This window comes from Anas acuta, chromosome 3 (genome assembly GCF_963932015.1).
Source record: "Anas acuta chromosome 3, bAnaAcu1.1, whole genome shotgun sequence".
NCBI classification, from domain to species: domain Eukaryota; kingdom Metazoa; phylum Chordata; class Aves; order Anseriformes; family Anatidae; genus Anas; species Anas acuta.
This window is the reverse complement of record NC_088981.1, coordinates 77,760,852-77,784,576: the sequence shown is the minus strand read 5'-3', so window position 1 is coordinate 77,784,576 and position 23,725 is coordinate 77,760,852.

Here is a 23,725-nt window from a genome sequence, read left to right as displayed (position 1 = left end):
CTTTCTTCTTAGCACTCGCTTTTTTTTTCTGGTTGATAATAATGAACTTTTCACACTCCCCTTGCAACCCCCCTGAGCTATACAGAAATGAAGTTATTACTCACTAGGTGTTGCCTATTTAGGTAGGACTTTTTGTTGCTTTTTTATTGATTTTTTTTTTTTGTTATTGTTGAAAGTATAATCTCTATTTAACACATATTTTGTACTTATTTTTGCCAGACTTCAGAATAATAAAACCCAGACATTATATCAAAGCATCAAAATATATGCTCTCTCCTAGGATTTTTAAGTGTGGGGATATGTCTACATCATCAAAATATCAGGATGTATAACATCATTTTTTTGACAGGGGAGAAGAGAGGATCTAGGTATAGCTAGGAGTATAAGATCTGTTACTCTGGATGGTAATATTGTTTTTCTAACATTCAAGTTACACCTTACAGAATTCTTCAGACATGACCATTTAAAGTATAGAGGTCAAACTAATTACAATCCGTCCAAAATCCAGAACAATGTAGGTAGCAGCATTGATTGCATTCCTTCCTTTTATTCTTGTTGTGCATACATCATTCCTATGTATAGAAACTAATGTATCTCCCACATTACACCACCTACATACTTACTAACACTTTCTGAAAGCACAGGAACCTCTCTCTACAATTAATTTCCAGATTACATTTTGAAAAAAAGTTACAGATCAATTGGAGAAATTGTTGAAAGTAGGCACCAAAAAATGGGTCAGTTTCTCCAATAAACCCCAAAGAAAAAGAAACCCTCAGGAGATTCACATTAAAAAAAAATAAAAAATAAGTTAAATAAAAAAAAAAAAAGATATTTTTATTACTACTAAAAAAGATTAAGATGAGAGAGGTACATTCTGAAGATGTTGGAAGTAGTTTTGTTTGTTTGTTTGTTTGTTTTTTTCTTGTTTGATTTTCAATTTCTGACAAAATAATTTTACTATAGGTTTTCAGACGTGTCTGCATGATTGTAGGCCTATGTCCTAATGGGGAGTGTCTGTTGACAGAGGAACAGAGCAGGGCACAAACAATCCAAAAGTTTTTTGGAGTGCATTGATGACATCCAAGTGCATTGATGAGCATCCAATGAGGGGAGATGCACAGCTGTACCTCAATACTTACAATAAGGGTAGGACTGGTCAAAGCGGTGGAAGTCAGAAGTAGCCTCTCCTCCTGAGACCATGAGATGGTGGAGTTCAGGATCATGAGAGGAAGAATGCTAACACTGGATTTCAGGAAAGTAGTCTTTGGTCACTTGGAGGATCTGCTTGGAAGAATCCCATAAGAGCTGAATCACCTTCCCCAACCTTAAGAACAATTTATCCAAGAATGAAGAGATACTGGTCAGTAATGGACAGATAGGGTCAGAAAAGACAACCCAACCTGGAGATGAATCTGACAGAGGATGAAAAGGGCAACAAGATGGGCTGCTACAACTAGATTAACAGCTAAAGAAAGACTAGGGAAAATATTGGCTTTCTGCTGAATGGAACAGGGGAACTGGAGAAAAAGAACTTGGAAAAGCCTGATGTAGTCAATGTTCTCTTCACCTCAGTTTTTACTGGTAGGTTTCACATTCAGGAACCTCAGGCCACTGAGACCAGTGGAAATGTTTTGAGAAAGGAAGGTTTATTCTTGATGTAAAAGTTTCATGTTAGGGCATATGTAAACAAAGGCTTTGTTTACATACTGAAGCCTTTGGGACTTTGGGGATGCACCTGTGAGTGCTGAGGTAGTTGGACAATGTTATTTTGAGGGCATTCTCAATCATTCTTAAATGGTCACGGTGATCAAGAGAGATTCAGAACTCTGGAAAGGAAGAACTCTGGAAGGACATTCCTATCTTCAAGAAGGACAAAAAGGAAAATTCAGAAAACTACAGGCCAATCAGCTTCATCTTGATCCCTAGAAAGGACATAATAATAGTCCTGGAAATAATTTCCAGAATGTAAAGGAAAGGAAGGTCGTTGGGAGTAGTCATTGTGGATTTATAAAAGGCAGAACCATACTTAACCAACCCGATAGCCTCCTCCAATGAAATTACAGTTTTTATAAATGAGGAGAGAGCAGTGAATATGGTTGATCTTGACTTTAAATGCTTTCTCCCATAACATCTTAGATGGAGGCTAATGAGCATAAATTAAAGAACAATGAGGTGAATTGAAAACTGTCTGTACTTCTGGGCTCAGATGTTATAATCAGTGGGATGAAGTCCAGTCAGGAATGCACACAGTAGTTGGTACAGGGGTTTTGCCTTGGGCAAGTTAATTTAACATATTCATTAATGGCCATGATCTTGGACAGAGTACACTCTCATTTAAGCTTGCATCTCGCATAAAACTGTCAGGAATGGTTGATAAGTCAGACGGTCATGCTCAGAGACCCCAGCAAACTAGGAACTAAGCAGAGAGGAATCTCATGGTCTTCAGCATGGAGAAATGTAGAGTTCTGTACCTGGGAAAGAACAACCATATCTACCAGTACATGATGAGAACCAACCATCTGGAAATCGGCTTGCAAAGAAGGCCCTGAGGGTTCTCATACAAGCTGACCATGACTAGGAAGACAGTGTCAACAGGTTAAGGGTGGTGAAATTTCCTCCCTGCCCCAGAGACAAACCTGAAGGACTGGGTGAAGGTCTGAGCCTCAGAGTACCAGATAGACATGGACAAACTAGAGCAAGTCCAGGGAAGATCCATGAAGATGAATAAGGGACTACTGCACTTGTCATACATAGAGAGGCTGAGAGAATTAGGACTGTTCATCCTAGAGAAGGCACGGGGAGATCTGATCAATTTATACAAATATACAGTGTGGGAAGAGTAAAGAAGATCAAGAAGCCCTTTGGAAATTGTAAGAGGCAAAGGGGACAAGCTGAAATTTAAATTTCCGTTCAAGCATAAGAAAAAAAATATAAATATATATATATATAAATATATATACTATTTATTTATTTATTTATGAGGGTGGTCAGACTCTGGAACGGCTTTCCAAAAGATGTTGTGGAATCTCCTGGAGACACTTAAAATCTTACTGGACAAAATCCTGAACAGCCTGCTGTAGCTATAGATCCTACTTTTACCAGGTGGGTTGGACTGGGTGGTCTGCAGACTTTCTTTCCCATTGCAATTATTCTGTGATTCATAATTCTGTAATATCCACAACATTCTTGGTCTGAAATCTGCATTAGATTAGATCATCCCTTTGGTTCTGCCTTAAGCTACCCTAGAATAAAATCCTCAGAAAAATATTGTTATGTTCCAAATTTGCATATAAATTTTTCTCTAACAGTGAAAAACAGATCTCTTGATAAAGCATTTCCTAGCAGTTCTTTGTTTTGCAACAGACATCAGCCAAAAGTTTTCTTCCAGAGTCCCCTTTATCTAATCTACAATCTATTATTTGGGATGACCAAAGTAAGAAAGAAAAAAAGCCTTAATCTCTCAGACTGGTGAGGGGTAGGGATGATTTTGGCTGTGAGAGTTCCCTCTTTGGTTACAACGGATGAGAACAAAACATTCAGGGGACAACAATATATGGGAAAAAAAAAATGTTTGAGTGAATAGAGGAGGAGAGGAAAGCAGTCAGATAGAAAGGAAAAAAAAAAAAAAGATCAAAGAGAGAGAGATATACAGACACTGAAATTTGAGGAAAGAAGACACAACAGAAAAAGGGTGAAAAGAAGGGTGTGTGCAGAAAGTAAGTGATTGGACCAAGAAAAACTGTCATGGGAGAGAATAAAAAAGAATCAATAAAAGCAGGTAAACTATATAGGTTAACAAGAAAGCAAAAATGCTCAGATACAAACAGGTTTTGACCCTATGTTCCTAGGTTTAACAGTAAAAATTTTATAGTTTTTAGGGAAAAATAAAGAAAAAGGAAGATGATCAAATTCATCATATGTGAAGACAAATTGTAAAACAAACAAACAAAATAAAAACAAAAATCTTAAGTCTTTTTAAATTTAAAAATAGTCCAAAGTGGATTTTTTCCACTACTTCTGCTAAATATGTCGCACTTAGTAATGTTTCAGAAAGATAAGTCAAACAATAAAAATATAATTAAAATATTGACTATATATATTATATATATATAGTTAATTATTATATATAGCTAATTATTATATATATTATATATTACATATATATAATATATACATAATATAATAATATAATTACATAATATAATACATAGCTAATTGTAGAATTATAGAACTTAGAATTAATGAATAGAATAGAATAGAATAGAATAGAATAGAATAGAATAGAATAGAATAGAATAGAATAGAATAGAATAGAATTATGAGCTGAAATAAAGTGAAATGAAGGCAAAAGTAAAGTTAAAGTTCAGTAATGTCAGTAGTCTTGTTAATTAATCTCAATGACATCTTGGTCTTGTATATTTGTTATGTGTCCTTTTGAACAAGAATACAAAATATCATATTCTTTATGTGGATGTCCTCAATGACTCTGAATTAGTTGAATCATACTTGCTTATCACTGATAGGCAAAAGTTTTATATTGTTCCTAAAGTATCACAACAATTATCTAAAATGATATCAGTTATGCTCTATGAATCAAAGTACAGCTTCTTTTTTGATGTGAGTATTCTTATCTTTTCATCATACTAATTGATTTCTTACTTTAGAACACGTTCTAAACTATACAAAGGAATTAATAATCACAAAATATGAACTGTAAAATATACTATTATATTTTTATAATAGTATTATAAAATATATTTTATATATTATTATAATTTGATTATTATATATATCAAAGACATATTATATTGTATATGCCTTTGATATATATTCTATTTTCAGTTTTCAGTATTTTCACTTCTTCATAAACTTTGAACTTCACTTTAATTTAATACCTGTAAATATTATTATATTTCCTTGTATTTTGTTTTGTCTTATAAACTTAATATTGATTTATGCAACCAATTAAATTAATCAATGTAAAAAAAATATATATATAAAATGTTGCTGTACAAACACAACAGAACTTTGTTCTCATACCTACCAGTAGTATTTAATTTATATTTTAATATTGTAAAAGTCAAAGAACTCCTAATATATTAAGACAAATGGTATTCCATTGCTTGTTTTAACCCTAATAGGAAATGCAGAACAGAAATTCAGTTTTCTGTTAAAGTAAATTTTTACATAAATAAGCATGAAAATGCTATTAAGAATAAGGGTGAGATCTTAGCCTCACTGAAAACAATGATTACAATTTCTCCTCAAGAAGGGGAGCCACCTTTAAGTTGCTGACATGCTGCAGGTTAGCAGTCTTTGAAAAGACCCAGTTAAGCAGCTTTTGGCTTCTGTTACTAAGACACAGATGCAGATCCATCAATTAACTAGGAGAGACTTGGATGTCAGAAACTGAATTTTGTTTACAGGTGTAATGAAGGCTGTGTGAAGAGGAGGAAACCCCACAGGAGGTGGGGTTTCCTCCTCCTCAATTTCCTGTTGAGGAATGTTAGTTCACTTCTTCCCCCCACCTCTTTGTTTGTTTGGTTGTTTTTTCTGGGTGTAGGAATATGTGTGTAGCTTTGTACTGCAAAGGAACTTGCCATAAGCTGAAATAACACACGTTCAAATTTTTAAATGCAGCTTTACTGAAACATTGTTAAACTAAAGAAAAGTTAACTTAAAACAAACAAACAAACAAAAACAACAACAACAAAAAAAACAAAACTAAAGTTCTGAACCCCAGTGTTTTTAATATTCAGTGCATACACACATAGCATAAGACTGGGAAAAAGGGAGTTTTCTTATCTGAAAAGGAAAACAATTTAAATTTAAAAAATATCTTTTTGAGGACAGCTCTGCTCATGTAATATTTCTTTATATAGAAAATAATATGTCAACGTTAAAGAAGTGATATAAGATTTTTATTAGAAATATATTTTTTTGAAATATATTAATGTGTAAAAAACATGCTTAATGAATGTTCATATTCCTCAGTTTGCACAATTACTAGGCTATTGCTATATTTTTTCTTGTCTCTGTTAACACATCTAATTAACCAATGCAGTGTGTATTGAGTATTACAATTAAACAAATTTAAAATTGCTTTTGAAAAACTGGAGATTAAAATGTCCTTTTTTGTGTTTATTTGCTTTAATAAAGATTGAGTACCTGAATGTTCACACATAATTAAAATAAGCAAGGCACACAGATACCAGGGATATGAGTGAACAAAATATTATTATGAAATCTCAGTCTGGAGGACAAGATGAGGAGAGAATATAAAAAGACAATTCTGTCATTTGCTCAACTGTAGAAACAAAATAAATGCATAACGTTTGCACATGCTTAAGGATGTACAGCAAATCTTAGCTTCAATCTGTGTTGGTCTGTTTGACTCTGTTTGAGATTATCATTGAAACTGAAATACAAGCATGTGAATTCTCCTTGCTCAGTTTATATAAATAATAAAAGAACCCATGGATTTTATTTTTTTTTTTAATGAAATAAAAGAAATAGTAGTAGAAATCACATTTTGAAATAAGATTTCAAAAATTCACGTTAAAAAGATTTTAAAGTTTTTAAACATGTTAAGTTTTGGACACATTCTTGTCAAAAAAAAAAAAAAAAGTGCATGCTTCCCTTCTTGTTTATTTTTCCTTTCTGTCCCCTGTGATTCCTGTGAGCTGTGGAGGAGGGCATGGAAGCAATTATCTCCATGGGGTCTGGAATGGAGTGTGTGTTTTCAAATGAAGACTATTTAGATCACTGGAAGAAGTTTTAGAAGTATTTTGTCCAAAAGCTCTTATTTTTTTTATTTTATTGAGAATTGAAAATTCTCAAGGTGAGTAAAGAAAAAAACACCTGTGCTTTAGGAAGGTATTGGTAGATTAAATTGTTTTTAAATTATTAAAAAAAAATAAATAAAAGGATCTTCATGAAGTAAGGCATACTCACATTTTTGACATACCAGCTTAAATCAGCTTCTTTTATTTTAGTAGGAAAATTGGAGGAAAGTTATTTACAGAACATCTGTCATAACTATTAGTCAGGAACAAGGAAAGAAGATATGCCTAGTTGGAGATTTTGGAGTTTAAGTGGATAAGCAGAATACTCTACATTGATTTCTTGTTGGAATTCTATATGGCTTTTCTTTTTCTGTTTTTGGTTTGTTGATTTGTTTGTTTGTTTGGTTGGTTTGGTTTGGTTTGTTTGTTTGTTTTCTGTTCACCCCTGAGCCTTGTAACGTCATTATATTCAAAGGAAAAAAAAAAAAAAAGGCTTAATTCCCTGTTTGTCTTGCAAGTAAGGACCAGGTGTGATGAAAAATTGTACATACATGTAAGTAAGAGCTACTTATTACAATATATAAATATTACAATGAACAGTGCCTTATCTGTTCTTGTTATCACTTTTCCCTCCACTGACAACCAAAGACAAGCTTTTGGATTTCCAACACCCAAATAACAACCTAAAAAGTACAGTATAAGTTAAACTATTTGTATCTGTCTCTCTTCACGTTTTCTTCTGTGGTAGGGCCAAAGCAAAACAAGAATACAATACTTATGCCTCAGAAGGAAATCAAGCTTAATTTAATTTAATTAAAGTTAAAGTACATTCACTGTGTACTGCTGAACTTGCTCAGAAAAAAAGTGAAGGTGTCTTGGCTTTCATAACTATTAAAATATTGTAATAAATGACTGAGACCCTAATAGGATTGCAATTAAAGTTTACAATTTATTAAACGAATAGAGGCAAGCAAACATGCTTTGTTTGCTGGGTGTGCCAGGAGTCTCCGCTCCACCAAAACGCACACCTATTACATCAGGCAGCTGGTTTTTATGCTCCTAGGCTAATACATATTCAACACCACTTTTGGAAAAGACAGGGTTATTATAATTAGTTTTCTGGGATCCCAACCATCCCATGGGCACATGCATATCGGTCTCTGGTGGTCCCTCTGGGGGGTTGCTCGTACTGAAGGCTCGTAGTCTTCCTTCCAGGCTTTGTCCTTCGGTCGTTCTTCAGCTTCCCCCCCTCTCCTTATTTGGTCATCTCTTAGCCAGATAGAGACCCGTGCAGCACCCCATGCAATAGTTAGCAGTTATTTTGAAACCCCTTTATTCTCTTGTCCCATGCAAAAGTCAGCAGATTTTGGAAACTCCTTTGTTCTCTTATCCCCTAGACCCGATTCTCGAGATCTACCCTTCAAACCCTCTATTGACATGAACTGCTAGACCATTCTTTTGCAAGATACAAGAACTATATACATTAACCACTCTGTTTCTCTTAGACTTGTGCTTATACAAGGGTATGTAAGACAGAAGGTCACATTTCATCATGCAGCCCTAGCATTGTTCCATATTGACATGAATCAGATGAACATATTTCACAATATCTTGAATAAAAAATGTTGAATAAAAAACAGGAATAATCTTGCAAAAAAAGAGAAGAATTGCACTTGAGAAGAGCATAAGTACTGTTCCAGTGAGCTGTAATGAATGGGAAAACAAAAAAGTTTTATAAAAGTTTTATTTTCTTTATATTGCCTGAAAGAATTCCACATCTACCAACATCTTCCAACTCAGCTCTAAGAATGAATCACTTCTTTTTCTGTGTTTGTATGCATGTGTGTGTATCTGATGGAGTTTTCTGGCTCAAGGAGAAGAGTTTTACAGAAGATCCATCCTTCTTTCCCATTTAGGATACTGAGTTCTGTATTTGTTTTTTTTTTTTTTTCCTTCTCCTTCACACCGCCTCCATATTTTGCAGCAAAAAGAATCATCTGGCCCTGAGCAGCTAAATCATACGGTATGTCAGGGAGTTCTGCCAACCTTGGCAGAAGGAGTCACATAGCTCCAGCTGGTTGCAATGGCTTCCCTTGTCCAAGAGATATTTATCAGACAAAAATAAAAGGTCTGATTACCAACTCTAAATAAACTTAAATAACAGCAATGAAATGTATGGCCATGAAAGAAGATTTCAGCAAAGTATTTCTGTTTTTCATCTGCATTTGATAATAATAATAAAAAAAAAAATAAAGGTGGGGGTGAAGGAAAGAAAAAAAAGTTGATTATTTAGAAGCCTTCTTTATGAGGCATGTTATCACAAACTTCTAAGAACATAAAATTTCTTCATCCCAGAAGATATTCTCAACAGTTTAGGGGGAAATATGTCTTTAATCTCTGAACCTAATTAACTGTGTAATTCTGGGGTGAAGTATGTGTGGAGAGTTGTGCATTGATATGTAGATAAGTATGTTTCTCTATTTTTTCCTTTTTTTAAAACAAATCTCAAGAGAAGACCAGCAACATGTTACCTCAAGCCTGGCTTGAACCCAGGGAAGACACAGACTAGTATCCTTGGAATACTTCACTAAGATGCTTAATATACTAAATAAATAAATAAGAATTAATGATTTCTCTGAATCGGACTCTAAAAATGATACCTTCCGTTTCACTGATGGATGTGTTGATACAGTTTAAGGCTCTTCTTCATTTCTTTTCATTGTTGCTGATTGAGATAATCACTTAAAACTTTCTTTTCTTTTATATTAACAGAATTTTCACCAGAACTGGTGAAAAATTTCACACAGTTCACTTTCACACATAGGCCCTTGTTTTAATAGCTATTTTTTCAAAATATATATTTTTTGCTAAGCAGCTATAGTCAAAAATATCTGACTTAGTCCTTCCTTCTGAATACCCACTGTAAACCAGCAAAGACAACAGACACCTGAGTTTCAACGTAGCAAACCACATTGTCATTCATTGTGTATTTACGAAAAGGAGGCAAATACCAATGGAGTTTGTATGGAGCTTTGGTCTGTCCCTGTTCCCATGAGGTGTCTGATGCCTGGGGCTGGGGTTGCCTTGGAGCTCCCACCTGCCCTCCTCCTGGCTGAGGCAGTTGGATGCCCCCCAGCTTGTGGTGCTGCTGTGGTGGATGCAATGGGGAGCCTCCCACCCATGCTGCATCCTGACAGTAGCCAGCTAAATAGGAATGTTATGCACATTTAAATATGTCACAGAGTTCTTCACACTAACAATTAAAAACTATTATTTTGACATGCATCAGATGAACTGAGAATTGCAATGCAAGTACCTGAGGCTTGACTTTGTACTAGAGCCTTCTGTATCTAGGAATAACAAGATCACATTTTTTGAAGAATATTTATGAATGTAATACTTCATAGTATTGGAATCTCAAGTGGTGCATTTTATTTACTGTGTACCCCACTATGGACAAGATTATTTCTTGTGTAATATAAAGCTAGTCTTTGAAGTGAGAGACTGTTTTTTTTCTTTTGTGTGTAGCTTCAAGGCACCAAAACTGCACTATACACTGTCATTGTCAGCAACTCTCCTCTTCTAAGACAGTGAAGGTTCACTAATAGTGAAATAACGTACTCTGAGAAGGAAAGGCTGCCGAAGTATCTAAACTATCTACATGGCAGGGGTCTTTAGGTGGACAGCAAAACTTGAAAATAGGACAAAATGGCTGCTACTGAAGAACACCATTAAGGTATTATAAAATGCCCTGACTTTCTGATGGGCTGTAGTGGACTCTAATCTCTCCAGTTTTCACCACACCAATTGAAAAGGATGTGATGGACCTTCCTAGGGGCATTTTAGGTTCAGAAATTTCTATAAAAGTTTAAAATATATAAACAAACAAACAAAAAAAGTATTCAAATTTCACAAAGGTATTATATTTGAAAAATAAATTTATAAAGGATTGGTTTAGCACCAAACTTCTCAATGCTGAGCTTAGCACAATAAATCCAAGCCCACAGAACAGCAACAAAAAAGCCAAAATGTGTTCAATACCTTTAGACTTACATAGATATTTTTTATATGTAATTTCAGAAAACAGAGATGTAGAGATAGCTTGAGTATCACATTGAATATCAAAACACAAGTGATTTTCCATGTTGGTGCGGAAAGCAAGAGAGTAAATCAAATCTCTGGAGGGGTAAGGAGGTAAATGAAACATAGTATTGTTGGTGTTAATGAGATTATTAACTGATGAAACATTTAATTGAACACCACACCCATATCTATGGCTTACGGGTCACAGTATGTTAACATTTTGAAAAGCATTCAGAATCTTTATAAAAATATTCTGAGGCTTGAGTCTATTTCACATGCAAAGAAGGAGATGGATTCATCACTGTCCATGAGTACTTCCAGAAGGCATACAAATTAGATGAGTGCTATTTAAAGTAGCAAACAAAGGCATAATAAACTCTACTGACTGGAAGCCAATACCATCTCCATTCACATTTTAATCTCTGACAGCAATAAAGGGTTGGCAAAATTTCTGAAGGTTCTGACTGTCCAGTGTGCTAATCACTGCATTAAGAGAGAGTGCCTTTCTGAGAGTGTCTCTCTAAATTATGTCCTAAGACAGCAAGAAGTCAGGAATTTGGTTCAGGAACCAGTTGCTAAAATTATGTGAATTGTGTTGTATAGACAGTCAACCTGATCATGACAATCCTTTTGGCCTTATAAATCTATCAGGAAATTTCTTAGCTACACTAAAGATGAAGATCTGCTTTGGTAAATATTGATGTAAATGTCATTTTCAATTAGTGACAGTCAGAAACAATTAGTAACAGGCAGAAACACGGTGCGGGGAGCTATTCAAGTAATGGCTTACCACTAATAAAGTCCTAATAACATGATTTACCATGAAACTTGTGTCCTAAATTGAAAATATGCCAGTAATGAAAGTCGCAATATATTTTTGCTACGTCTGAAAAGGTCTCTTTACTACAAGTGTGCTATCTTCATGGGCAGTTGAATGTTGCTGAGGATATTGATATCTGAACAACAGTAACATTAATTTTGTTGGATTCAGCTATGTTGGAAGTACCATTAAACCTGTTATTTTTAATAATTCATTGTGCCAGTTCAGATCATGTCTAGAAAATATGTGTACGGGGGGAAAAAAAAAAAAAAAAAAAAAAAAAAAAGATATCCTGAACCATTTTTTTTCATCTGTTTCAACATGAAGATTAATATTCTGGATGGTGCTTTTGTTATCCATAATAATTTGGTCTGTCCTAGTTAGCAGAATGATAACAGAAGTTTTTTTTGTTGTTGTTGTTTTTGTTTTTGTTTTTTTTATAATATTGAGTTGCTTAGTCCTAGACTATTTCATTCAGATGAGTCATTAAAACAAATCTCAAAATTCAGTCAGAAAATGCATCTTAGTGTTATTGTAATCAGCATTGTGCCAGATCCATCAGGGTACAGAATGTGATCAAAGCAGATGGGGTCAGAATTCATATCAGGGAAAGGTTCACAGCATTTCACAGGAATGAATGAGCTCTTTGCAGGACTGTGTTACTGCACTCATCCTTTCTGGGCAGGAACCTGTTATTTCTTAGGCAGAGATTTTTCATTGCATAACATTGAGAATACATACTGCAAAATATGAAATAAATCAATAATAAGGTAATTATGTTATCTGGAGGGCAATTTTTGTGTCTGTTTCCTTAGCAAATAGCAATAGTATGTTCGCAGTAGTATGAAGGATTAGAGAAACAAAATGTGAGTCAGAGAAAAACAAGAAGTAAATAATATTGCATGAATGAAGCAAGGGATAAGATTACCTAAATTAAAGAACAATCAGGAGACAAGGAGAATATAACAAACACCATATATGAAGGAATTAAACTGACTTGTGATTCAACAGATCATTTAAAATCCACAACTTTTTTTTTTCTTTTTTTTTCTCTTGTCATTTTCTGCTATTTTTAGGTCAAAAAGTGCTTATTTAAAAATGGGGAAAAAATAAAATGGGGACAATATAATTACATAGTGCAAGTTTTGTGGCTGCATCAGCACCCCAGGACTGCATGCAAGGCCACGAGTTTTGTTCTCTCATTGTTGTGCAGATAAGTTCTGTATTTGCCATTCCTATTTCTCATGATCATAAACTGTATTATCAAAATGCTAGTATTAAATATGCTCAATATAAGAAACTTCATTTATATTAGAAGTAAAAGCAAACTCAATAATTCAATTTGAAGACATAATTTCCAGGAAAGTAGTTTAAGTAACCAGCAGTAAGGAAAACAGTTAATAAATTTACATGCATACACAAACATCAGGAGATGGGAAGGGACCTGCAATGTTTGATTTGAAGTAAAACAAGATGGTGGTCAGGTGCAGGGTAATGCCTTTCAGGAGAAACCTAATAGTTAAAATACCAACAGGCTCCCAAATTCTTTCAGGTGCCTGCAGCAAATGATGTATTGATTTTACTGTTAAACTGCACAGCTGTAACCAACACATTAGACATGGAAGATAAAAGCAATGACTAAAAGCACCTTATTTCATCTGTCACACCTGAGGCTCTGCCTTCTTCAGACCTTTAGTGTATTAGCACAGAAAATCAATTAGGTAAAGAGCTAAACAAATGAAGGGAGAAAAAAAAAAAAAAAAAAAAAAAAAAAAGCTTCGTTCACAAAGAGTCAGTGATGTCAGCAAGCCCTGAAGATTTCAGCGAAGTGTGAGATATCTCCAAACAAACCACAAAAACTTCTCTGAGCTTTTAAAAAGGTGATTAAGTACTGCTTGGATACACCAATAAGTATCTGCACAGGTCTAGCAGGTGAACAGTATTCATAAACACAATGTTTCTTTTCACTGAAAGGAAAATGTGAAAATGTATTTCTCACTCTGAGTTATTCTGAATGTCCAATTATGGTTATCATAACTTCTTTCAGTGCTGAAAGATGAATCAGTTACATCCAGAAGTCAAGTTTTTCTGAGCTTGATGTGCTTTGCGTACTACAGAGTACTGACACCTAATACTTTATAACATCACTGAAGCCTAATGCTATGACAAATTATATCTCATTCCTATTTTGATTAAATGAAGTAAAACATCTCTAAACAAAAGATGCAGTAAGATTTTCAGTTGTCACCATGTATTCATTCATACACAGGGCAAAGCTGATCACAAATGTTTCATTCATTGATTCACAGTGAATGATAGTCCTCAGTGACACGTTGGAAATACAGGAGTGAGATTTATAAATGAAACAGGTCTCGGAAGATCTGGATGCACTTGTGGAAACACAGGCAAATACACACTTTACTTTAATTTTTCATCTGTAACATAGGGGATTTCAGTCCTTTGTTCTGCTCTCCTCTGTCCACTGAGGTTATAACTCACTGAAGCTAAGCACTGAAGGTAAGCACTGTAGAGCTTAGTGATATGGTTTAGTGGAGGACTGGTTAGTGTTAGGTCAGAGGTTGGACTAGGTGATCGTGGAGGTCTCTTCCAACCTAGACAATTCTGTGGTTATATAATCTTTAAATACAGCATTATATAAATATAAGTGAGTTACAATGCCAGTAACTCAGAAGACTGATTTGTAATTTCTAGTGAAGGACTACAAGCCTTAAATAAATAAATATTTTTAAAATACATATATCTGTGTAAACAAAAGTTCTAAATAAATTTCAAATTTAGAATTCTATAGAGGTCCCCTTATTCTGCTGATTCACTTCTAAAAGATGTTCCCTTTACATAGATGCACATTTCAAGGTAATCTCTGCATAGATGTGCAGATCTTTTCACCTGTGACAGCTGGTAAACATAACTTTGGGGTGGGGTATGGTGAGTGGGGCAGGGAATGTTCTTTTTGCAAAGATTCTTTATGAAAAACTGAATACTGAAACCCAAATCTTCACACATTTCAGTAGTGCCACCTAGTGGAAAGACTCCTCACCTGCCTGCTTGCCCCAGCACCCCTGAAAAAAGGAGACAGTACCTTCACCTAACACTAACCGTAGGTAAGGGTTTTGCTTATACCCTGGATAGAAGTTTTAAAAGGTGGTTTTGAGTGCCCAAGGTGCCTGTTATTACATTTCTCCAGAAAACTACCAGCTACTGTAGACAGCGAAAAACTTCCAGCCTGAGACACTCCACCTGGAATCTGAGCACTGTGCTTTGAAAGAGTTGAAATTATTTTCCATGACTCTTTTACGATCTCAAAATTACAACAGAGATTTTTCACATATCACAAGACTGAAAAATGTAAATTCAGGACAAACTGACAAGCAATAAGTTTCAAAATTATAGAAAGATGTTGAAACATTACCACGAAACAATTATAATTCTTAAATATATATTTTTTTCCCATTTTTTCATATATTTTCAGAGAGAAGAAAAATTAAGCCCTGTGTTTTATGAAAGAAACAGACAAGGTGGCACTAATTTTGAAAATAAGTATCATACGCACTTTTATTTCTAGATTCAGTTTTGTTGCTGTTGTTATTTTTTTGTTTGCTTGTTTGTATCCCTTTTTCCTGTTTTATCCCTTTCTCCTGTTGTTATTCAAAATAGGTCTCCCTCCAACCCTGATGAGGTAGCAGCATTAAACAACAGTCAGCCAGCCAGGCTGGCAGCAGTCTTGTGGCCTAATTTTTTTTATTTTTTTTTAAATTGGTTGGAAAAAGAAGTGCTGAGGTACTAACAGGCCAACTCCTGTTCTTATCCCTGCCATCCGAGTGGTTTCAAAGAGTGTTTATCACTATGGTGATAGGTGTTTTATATATATAAATATATATATAAACATATCTGGGTGTTTATACATATATAACCTACATATCTGGTCAGTAATGTTTTCTTCATCTCCAAGGGTCAGATTCAACCTTATAGGTCTCAGCTTTAATCCACCAGCACAAAATAAATAAATAAATAAATAAATAAATAAATAAATAAAATAAAATAAAATAATAAAAAGAAATCTCGTCTCTAACGCTGTTTGAATTGTAGAAGGACAGATACTGTCACTGTAAGCATATAGATATACATATAGTTATAAACATATCCTCTGAAGGCTGAAGATTATACCATGCCCTCCTGAACAGCCATATTAGGAACTAAACAGCTGAAGAGTCATTGCTGAAAAAGACTATGTTGTGGCATGAGAAGTAGGAGATAACACTTAGAAACTGAAATATTGGAGTTTTGTACTGCAGAGTATACATCAGAAAAAGGAAAAAATGAATCATAAACAGTTGTGTGTCAGAAATGATGCTTTAATAGGTGTCAGCTTGTAGCAAACTTCCTTCTTAAAAACTTTGAGTTATACTCCGATCACAAATCTGGCTGAATTCCAAAATCTTTGTTTCCATGAAAAATCCTTCAATTCTTTGACAATAAATAAGTAAATAAGTAAATAAATAAATAGAATAATAATTATTTTATCTCTCTGATTTGAATACATACAAATATATGTACACATACAACATGAAGGAAGACTCCTGACTACCCCACAATTAACAGGATTTTGTTATTGATTTCAGCAGAGAAAAGATCCCTCCCCAGGAGCTCCTGAAATGATTTTCTTGCTCTTCGAAGGCTGAATATATTGTTAACTATTTTTCCAGATATCAATCCAGTTATCAGATATTGTGGAGTCAGCTTTCCGTGAGTTACTGCACACAAATACAATTAACAGAGGATGTAGAGCTCTAGGTAAGTACATGAATAAAAAAATGAAACCAACTGGGTCAGGCATGACTGGGAGGAAGAATGTCTCCTTCTGCACTGTTGAGTTGGCCATTAGCATCAGAGTGGCTTTTAAATTTAGAGTAATTCTTCCTGTCTTTGCATTACTTGAGGTGTTCACCCAATGTTTGCCTGTATTATTAAAATATTGAACTCCATCAGATGGTAAAAGCAAATTACCTTCAGGGAGCCAGGGCCAGATGAGATGTACCTTAACTGTGCTCTTTCCTTTAGTACCCAGTGGTAAAAGACTACAAGGCTGCCTTTATGTAGATGTCACACCATTCACAGACTGGAACACCCAGCTGTGATAATAGCATATGAATAGGGGGTGGGCAACCATTACTAATTCCTCCCTTATCCAACCCTGCTATTTGAATTATTAGCTAAATTGCCGTCTTCAAATCTTATTTTTTTCTGGCCTGCAGGTTCAAGAATTTTATTTTACAGTGTATTGTTTAATTGTATGTGTAATTACTTAATGTTATCAGTTAGTGCCCGTTCTGCCTTAGAAATGCTTTTTTCCCCCCCCTACATTTCATTAAATATAAGTATTTTGCAGTGCCTGATAGTCACTGTTACATATCCACAGAGTAAGCAACAATGAAAACACTATTTGCAGATTACTTCTCTTTTGGAAAAAGATAATTCACATTTTTCCTCCAAAAATAATGAGAGAAAGTTCAAAACCTGACAAGCCAATGAATGACTACACCTTCTAGAGAAAACAAAAACAAAAACACAGTTGACTTAAATATGTATTTGAAATATATATGATATTGAGAAAATACAAATAACTGGATTTGGACAAGACATGATTTGTATTGATTCAAAAGTTTTTGCTAATTTCTCCCAATTATTTTGATTATGAAAATATTAAATGAAAATTTTATAACGTATTTTAAAGAAAATGTATTTGTTTGAAACAATGCATTGGTTAGTCCACATGAATTTTAGTATTGAATATATAAATTCATTTTAAAAGAAATAAACTTCAAACTGTTTCATTTGAGTTAAAAAAAAAAAAAAAAAATCAGTCTTTTTTTCATACCATTTTGTACTGCAAAGACACCCAAAAAGTTCCATTGCTCCAAGTTCTACAGGCCACTAGGTATGGAGTTACTGGGTGCAGGAGAGATTTGTATGTGGGCTGTGACTCTCCATTGGCACTACCTGCACTCCCAACATTTCTCAGCTGTGCATAGAGTTCACTCATATCAGAGTTGAGTTGCCTCTGACAATACACATACATACAGTATCATATCACAGGACATTTTCAGTAGATTAAAAATGATTTTTAATGTTTTTAATGTATCACCTGTTAAAACAAAGCCAAAATTATTTTTATCTCTCTTTTTTTTTTTTTTTTTTTTTTTCTGGAGTCCCTTCTTCCTCTGTTTCCCCATGCATCCGAGCTTTCCCAGACCTTTTCCTCTCTATTGTATTTCTTGCCTCTGAACTTCTCATGCTCTCTAGTAGCCTTTATACCTTGTGATTTTAACTCAAATTTCCCTTTCATTCATCTCTGATTCTACACTGGTTAGCTGAGAATTAAAGTTACCCAGAGACTTATTTTTAAATATGACTACTTTTAAAGGAATGTGGGTTTTGGTATGGTATATATGATATCTATCTAACTGTCTAAATTCCTACCTGTCCTTGTACTGGGTTGCATCAGGAATATTCCAAATTATTCAAAGGAACCTTCAAATCTGTTGATGTTCACACGCTTTCAAAAATGGAAATTTTATGTCCACATTAACATGCTGTTACCTAAGGGGGAAAAAAAAAATACTTAGTAACTAGACAATATTTGAGGGACTCAGTCATGTTCACTGAATAAGACCTCCTAAACTGAGTTGTCCAAGTGTGAAGGTATGCTGATTTCAGAAGCCATCTCTGAAACATAAATGGGATGATGGCACCACTCCTACATTAATGAATTTATTTATTTATTCATTTATTTATTTTTGGTTGCATTTCAGCCAGTGCATTTACTTTCCATTTTTCTTTCTAACTTCTGATATTGATGTTATTTCCATGTGTCTTTCATGGTTATCCACTTATGATGATTTAAGATCTCCCAGATAACAGTTTTTAGTGTCAATATTGTGCTCCCTGACATCATTTCTATGTAACACGATCTATTTATTTATTTATTCATTTATTTTGCATCTGGCTGACTAACACTTGAAAGGTGGAAATAATGCATTTTCTTCACTCCATGTTGGCATACCATAGCGTTCACAAGCAGGAAGAGGACATCTGCCATGGACAGATGTCATCACATACAGATTACATGAGTGCCATTAAGACTGTTAGAAACATAATCCTGGGTGGGAAACAGGCTCTCTTTGGGACTCTGAGAAACAATTAATTCTCAACTGGCTTTTGGAAAGAACTGCATTTCTTCCAGTATACTTGACCTATGTCACTGCTGTAAAACTACCAGGCATTGGCATCAGCAAAAAGTTAACAGATCATTCTATTCAAATACATTCCCTTTTCATGTCCCAGTGCTGAACCCTGGGATACCTTCAGTTTGTTTGAGAGCTGAAATGCTCTGAAATGGAGAAGCAATTCAAACTGAGTTCCCTTTGGAGGTCTACAAATTTCTTTGAAAGTAAACTGAAGAAAAAGTGTAAGGATGTGATTTTAATTTTACACAAATCACTGGTAAGCATATTGTTTAGTCTGATGATGCTACTTAATCATTATAAGGTATAATTCTGGTATAAGAAAAATGTGTACCAATATCTATGCCTTTCACTAAGTTGAAATTTTATAATACTGAACATTATTTTAGACTCCCATTTCTGCCCTAGTAAAACCCGAAATAGAATAGTATCTCTTATCAGTTGATCGATTTTATTATCTATTTTATTTTAAATATTTTATTTTATTTTATTTTAAATATTTTATTTTATTTTATTTTATTTTATTTAAATTTTATTTCATTTCATTTCATTTATTTCATTTCATTTTAAAATTTTCCTTTGTTTTATGCATAAGTGGAAAAAATAAAAAGAGAGGGAATCAAACATATACAGTAATAACCATTTAATTTGCATTTGCTGTCAATCTCTCACTGGCCTAGGTTCAAGCTGTGTTCAGGTTTACTCTGCAGAGGTGTTTCTGTAGTCCAAACATCTATGATTATGTTAAGTGTAGAGAGTATGATAATTAAAATGGTACTTTTTCTTATGGAAATACAGAGGCATAAGAAACTAATACTTCTAAAAATGTCAGTCAGATATTTTATAATACCCATCAGACTGAGCCCTCAGCTGAGATCATGTTTCATATCAGATATGATGTTTAATTATAGTTGATTTGAAAAGTGTTCTTAATTTCTGTCATATAATGTTAAACTGTTTGATTTTAAAAAGATCTCCAGTGATGGGGTTCAGAAATATAAGAATATCTATATTAAAGCATAACAAAGAGAAAAATTCGGAGCTATTATATCTCTAGTTCAGAATGACCAAATCTTACAATAAGATACTGAATAAGATACTGTTATACAAGTGAATAATAGTTGATGAAATATTTGAAAACAGAAACTCCTATTATGGCATGATTGAATTGAAAATTGTTATAATATTTCTTTCAACTTGGATCCATCTCAACCATATACATAAAAGGGCACTTAATTAAGTTATATCAGTAGTACCTCAAACAGAAAGTCTGAGTTATCAGCACAATTGTTACTGTAAAAATAGTGTTGTAGAGTTACCTCAAACAGTGATGAACGCAAAACATAGCATAAAAAACAAAGGTAAATTCATTTGTCACCATTATCCTCAGTCCAGCAACCAGATGTGACCACAAAGGCCATTTGAATCGTTAATATGACAACCAATATGACAACCAAACCTGATTCTTACTCAGTATTTCCACTCTTATACTATCACATCACACATTCATTTTCACTTTATAGATGTTGCTGAGACTTTAGATTTTAAATTTTCTGAAGAAAAGATAGACTCATCATACTTTCATACAGTACTTATAAAATACTGAAATGAAATTTTCATCTCTATTTGGGGTTTACAGGTTGGTTATGCTGGTTATGGAGATCATTTTATATAGCAGTCAGTTTTAATCTACTTCATTTCTGCAGCTATTTAATCTTATTACAGTGGTGTGATCCCCTCACCTTTTACAGCACATATTTTCATAGTTTAGTTCCTGACCCAGTGCTGGCTACAGTTCTCTAAAATGTTCTCGTAAAATTTCCTGATAATGTCGTATTTTTGAATGCTCAGAATTTTCTTCTCATCTTCCATGACTAAATTGTTCCCCATGTTTTAAAAATACACATTTATAAATATATATGTGCTTGTATGCAAGTTTGCAAAAATCATTCTTATTTTGAACTCTGCAGAATTTGCAATTTCCTTCAGTAAAAATATCACTTATTAAAACCATCTGAGCAATGCTGGCTTGTAAAGACAGAAAGAGCATACAAGAATAAATTCTTGTTTCCCTGCTCTTTTGTATTTTTAACATACACTAATATTAAGAGGTCAGATAGGGAGATAACTGAATTTAGACCTTCACAAGTGCTGTGCCTGCCTCTGCCAATCAAGGAGAAATGTAACTTTATGTTTTGAGAGAAGAGCAAGAGAGTAATGGAAGAAGATAGATGGCCTATTGATCACTATTTTGGTTGCTTTTTTAAATAATCCCTGCATAGCAAAAGTAAAAGTAACTTCCAGTCTGTAAATCACACGATGAGAGCTATTCATTGAATTTAATTGATTCTTTTGAGGAAATCCCCAAGAATACTGACTCTCTTTCCTCACATGCTATGATTCACAATTCCTTTTTGAAGTATGCCAGTGACTGTCTGTGTACTGTTCAATCACAAAGTTAGGATCATATGATTTTAAACCAGACATCTATGAGATTTTTATCTCATATAGCCATATGAGGCCATAAGATGGCCCTTCATATGTTGCCAGCCAATTTACTTTATGAAGTTACCTTAATTCAACAGCTATCATTAGTAAAACACTGAAAGTTCTTAAAGGCAAAAACCTAAACCAAAGTCAAAATATTTCAGTTTTTCTTCTTCCATAACTGGAACTACTGAAATACAGATAATAAATAATCACTTCAAAATGCAAAAACAAAACCCTATGTCTCATTTCTACTATTTCTCTCTTTCCTCATCTTCCTAGCAGCTGGTTCTTGACACGCCTTTCTGCATTAATTTAAGGAGTCCTTCTGCATCCAGTATCCACACTCATGATGAGTACACTTACACTCTCTTCAGAAAAGCTAAATATATTGAGCTCTAGAGTATATCAATATAAAATTTTGTTTGTTTCTTTTTTTTCACTAGCACTTGTGCTATTTCTGCAATTCATTCTTTCTTTGCTTTCTTTGCTCCTCTTTTCAAGCTTAGACAACAGAACCACATTTAACACTTCAATATCAGTATCATCAGTTCTATGTAGAGGTGAACTCAATTTCTCACTCTTAGTCTATGATTTATGCCTCTGAGCATACCATACAAACCATTTCTATTATCGTATTTGAACATCAGCTCATGTCGATTTGATTGTCCAAAGGTTGGCTTCTGTAATCAGGTATGCTGTTATTGTGATTTTACATTTAGCTACATGGAAGTATTTTGAATGTAGGTGGTTTTGTTTTCTATGATTGCCTAGACTTCATTGTTTTCCATATTGATGATTATTAAACTTCAAGTATTTTATGTTTCTAAACAGGTACACCAGTGTCTGAGTACTCCAGTAGTTTTATTATGATTTCCTATTGTCACTACTTTTGGCAGCAAAGCTCAGGCTGTAGTTCTAATCCAGTTAATAAATATTTTGGATAGTCTGGCACCTTTTTTAAATCTGATTTTTGTATTTTAGTGACTGAAACAACAATCTAAATATTTTGCATGCTCAGATAGTTATATAAACAGATAATTTAATTCCATGAAAGAAGGAAACGGCAGCCTTAAGATTAATGTTCTTCCACTTTTCATCACAGAGTTTTTAAAATGAAGTTTCCACAAAGGTACAGTATGAGTATGGCAGCAGAGACCATGTTATGCAGCCCTGTGAAATATGTATTGACAATATGGGGCTCTTACAAGTAAGTTACTCTTGGGTATAGATTACAAAACTGCCCAAAGGAACATTCTAGAAGAATCTAAATAGCTCTAAAGGCCTTGAAACATGAGCAATCCAGAGGCTAGACAAGAAGAAGTGGAGAAAATTAGTCCTAATGGTGATGTGAGGGACACTTGTGTTCTGCAGTGTTAAGTCACTATCTATGCTCAGCCTGCTTTTTGGTTCTCAGCTGATAATGTTGGTCATGGAAAATAATTTATAAAGCTAAGAATATTTATATGAATGAAAGTAAGAATTCTGAAAATCTGATTTCTTATTTAATTCTTACTGTAAGAAGATAAGTAAATGAATGTAGTAGCTTACATGTGCTAAAAATATGCTAACAGACCAGTCATAAAAATACACTCAAAATGAATTATTTTACTGTACCTGTAAAAATAACATTTATATGAAGGAGTAGAAAAATAGAAGGGTTTTTATTTTTCTGTATACAAAACACAACCACAAAGCATGTATTTTTCTAAGTAGAAATACCAAAGGTAATTTGTTCTTACCTTAATATACAGACTGAATTAAGAGTTCCTTCCATTGCTGGTGAAGTCAGTCATTTAGCAGTGTGTGGCCACTGAAATCAGAACAATGCTTTCAAGAAGCAATGAAAGAGATTTAGTGCTACTGCTGCACTGTTAGCCAGAAATCTATTTTTACATGAACATGACATTTTCAAAGTCAGTGCATATAAATGCAAACAAGCACTTCATTTTCTACTTCTAGCTACCCAGATAATCAGCAAAAATTTCTTTCTTATCACAGAAAGTCATTATATACCTGCCTGGCATCGTGTTCTTTCAACTACAAGCTCCACATCTCTCACTAAGAAGTCTACCTATTTTGTTTGTTTAATCTGGTCTGTACTCATCCATACTTTCTTAAAGGAGAAGAAAGAAGTACCTTGTATTCCTGACTAAATCACCCAATAGCTTGAACATATTCAGGTACCACTAACAATTAAAGAATTTGTCATGAACAATTTATCTTATAAATGTTACTGTTTCCTACTTACAAGTCATTCTCTGATTAAACTTATATATTCATAA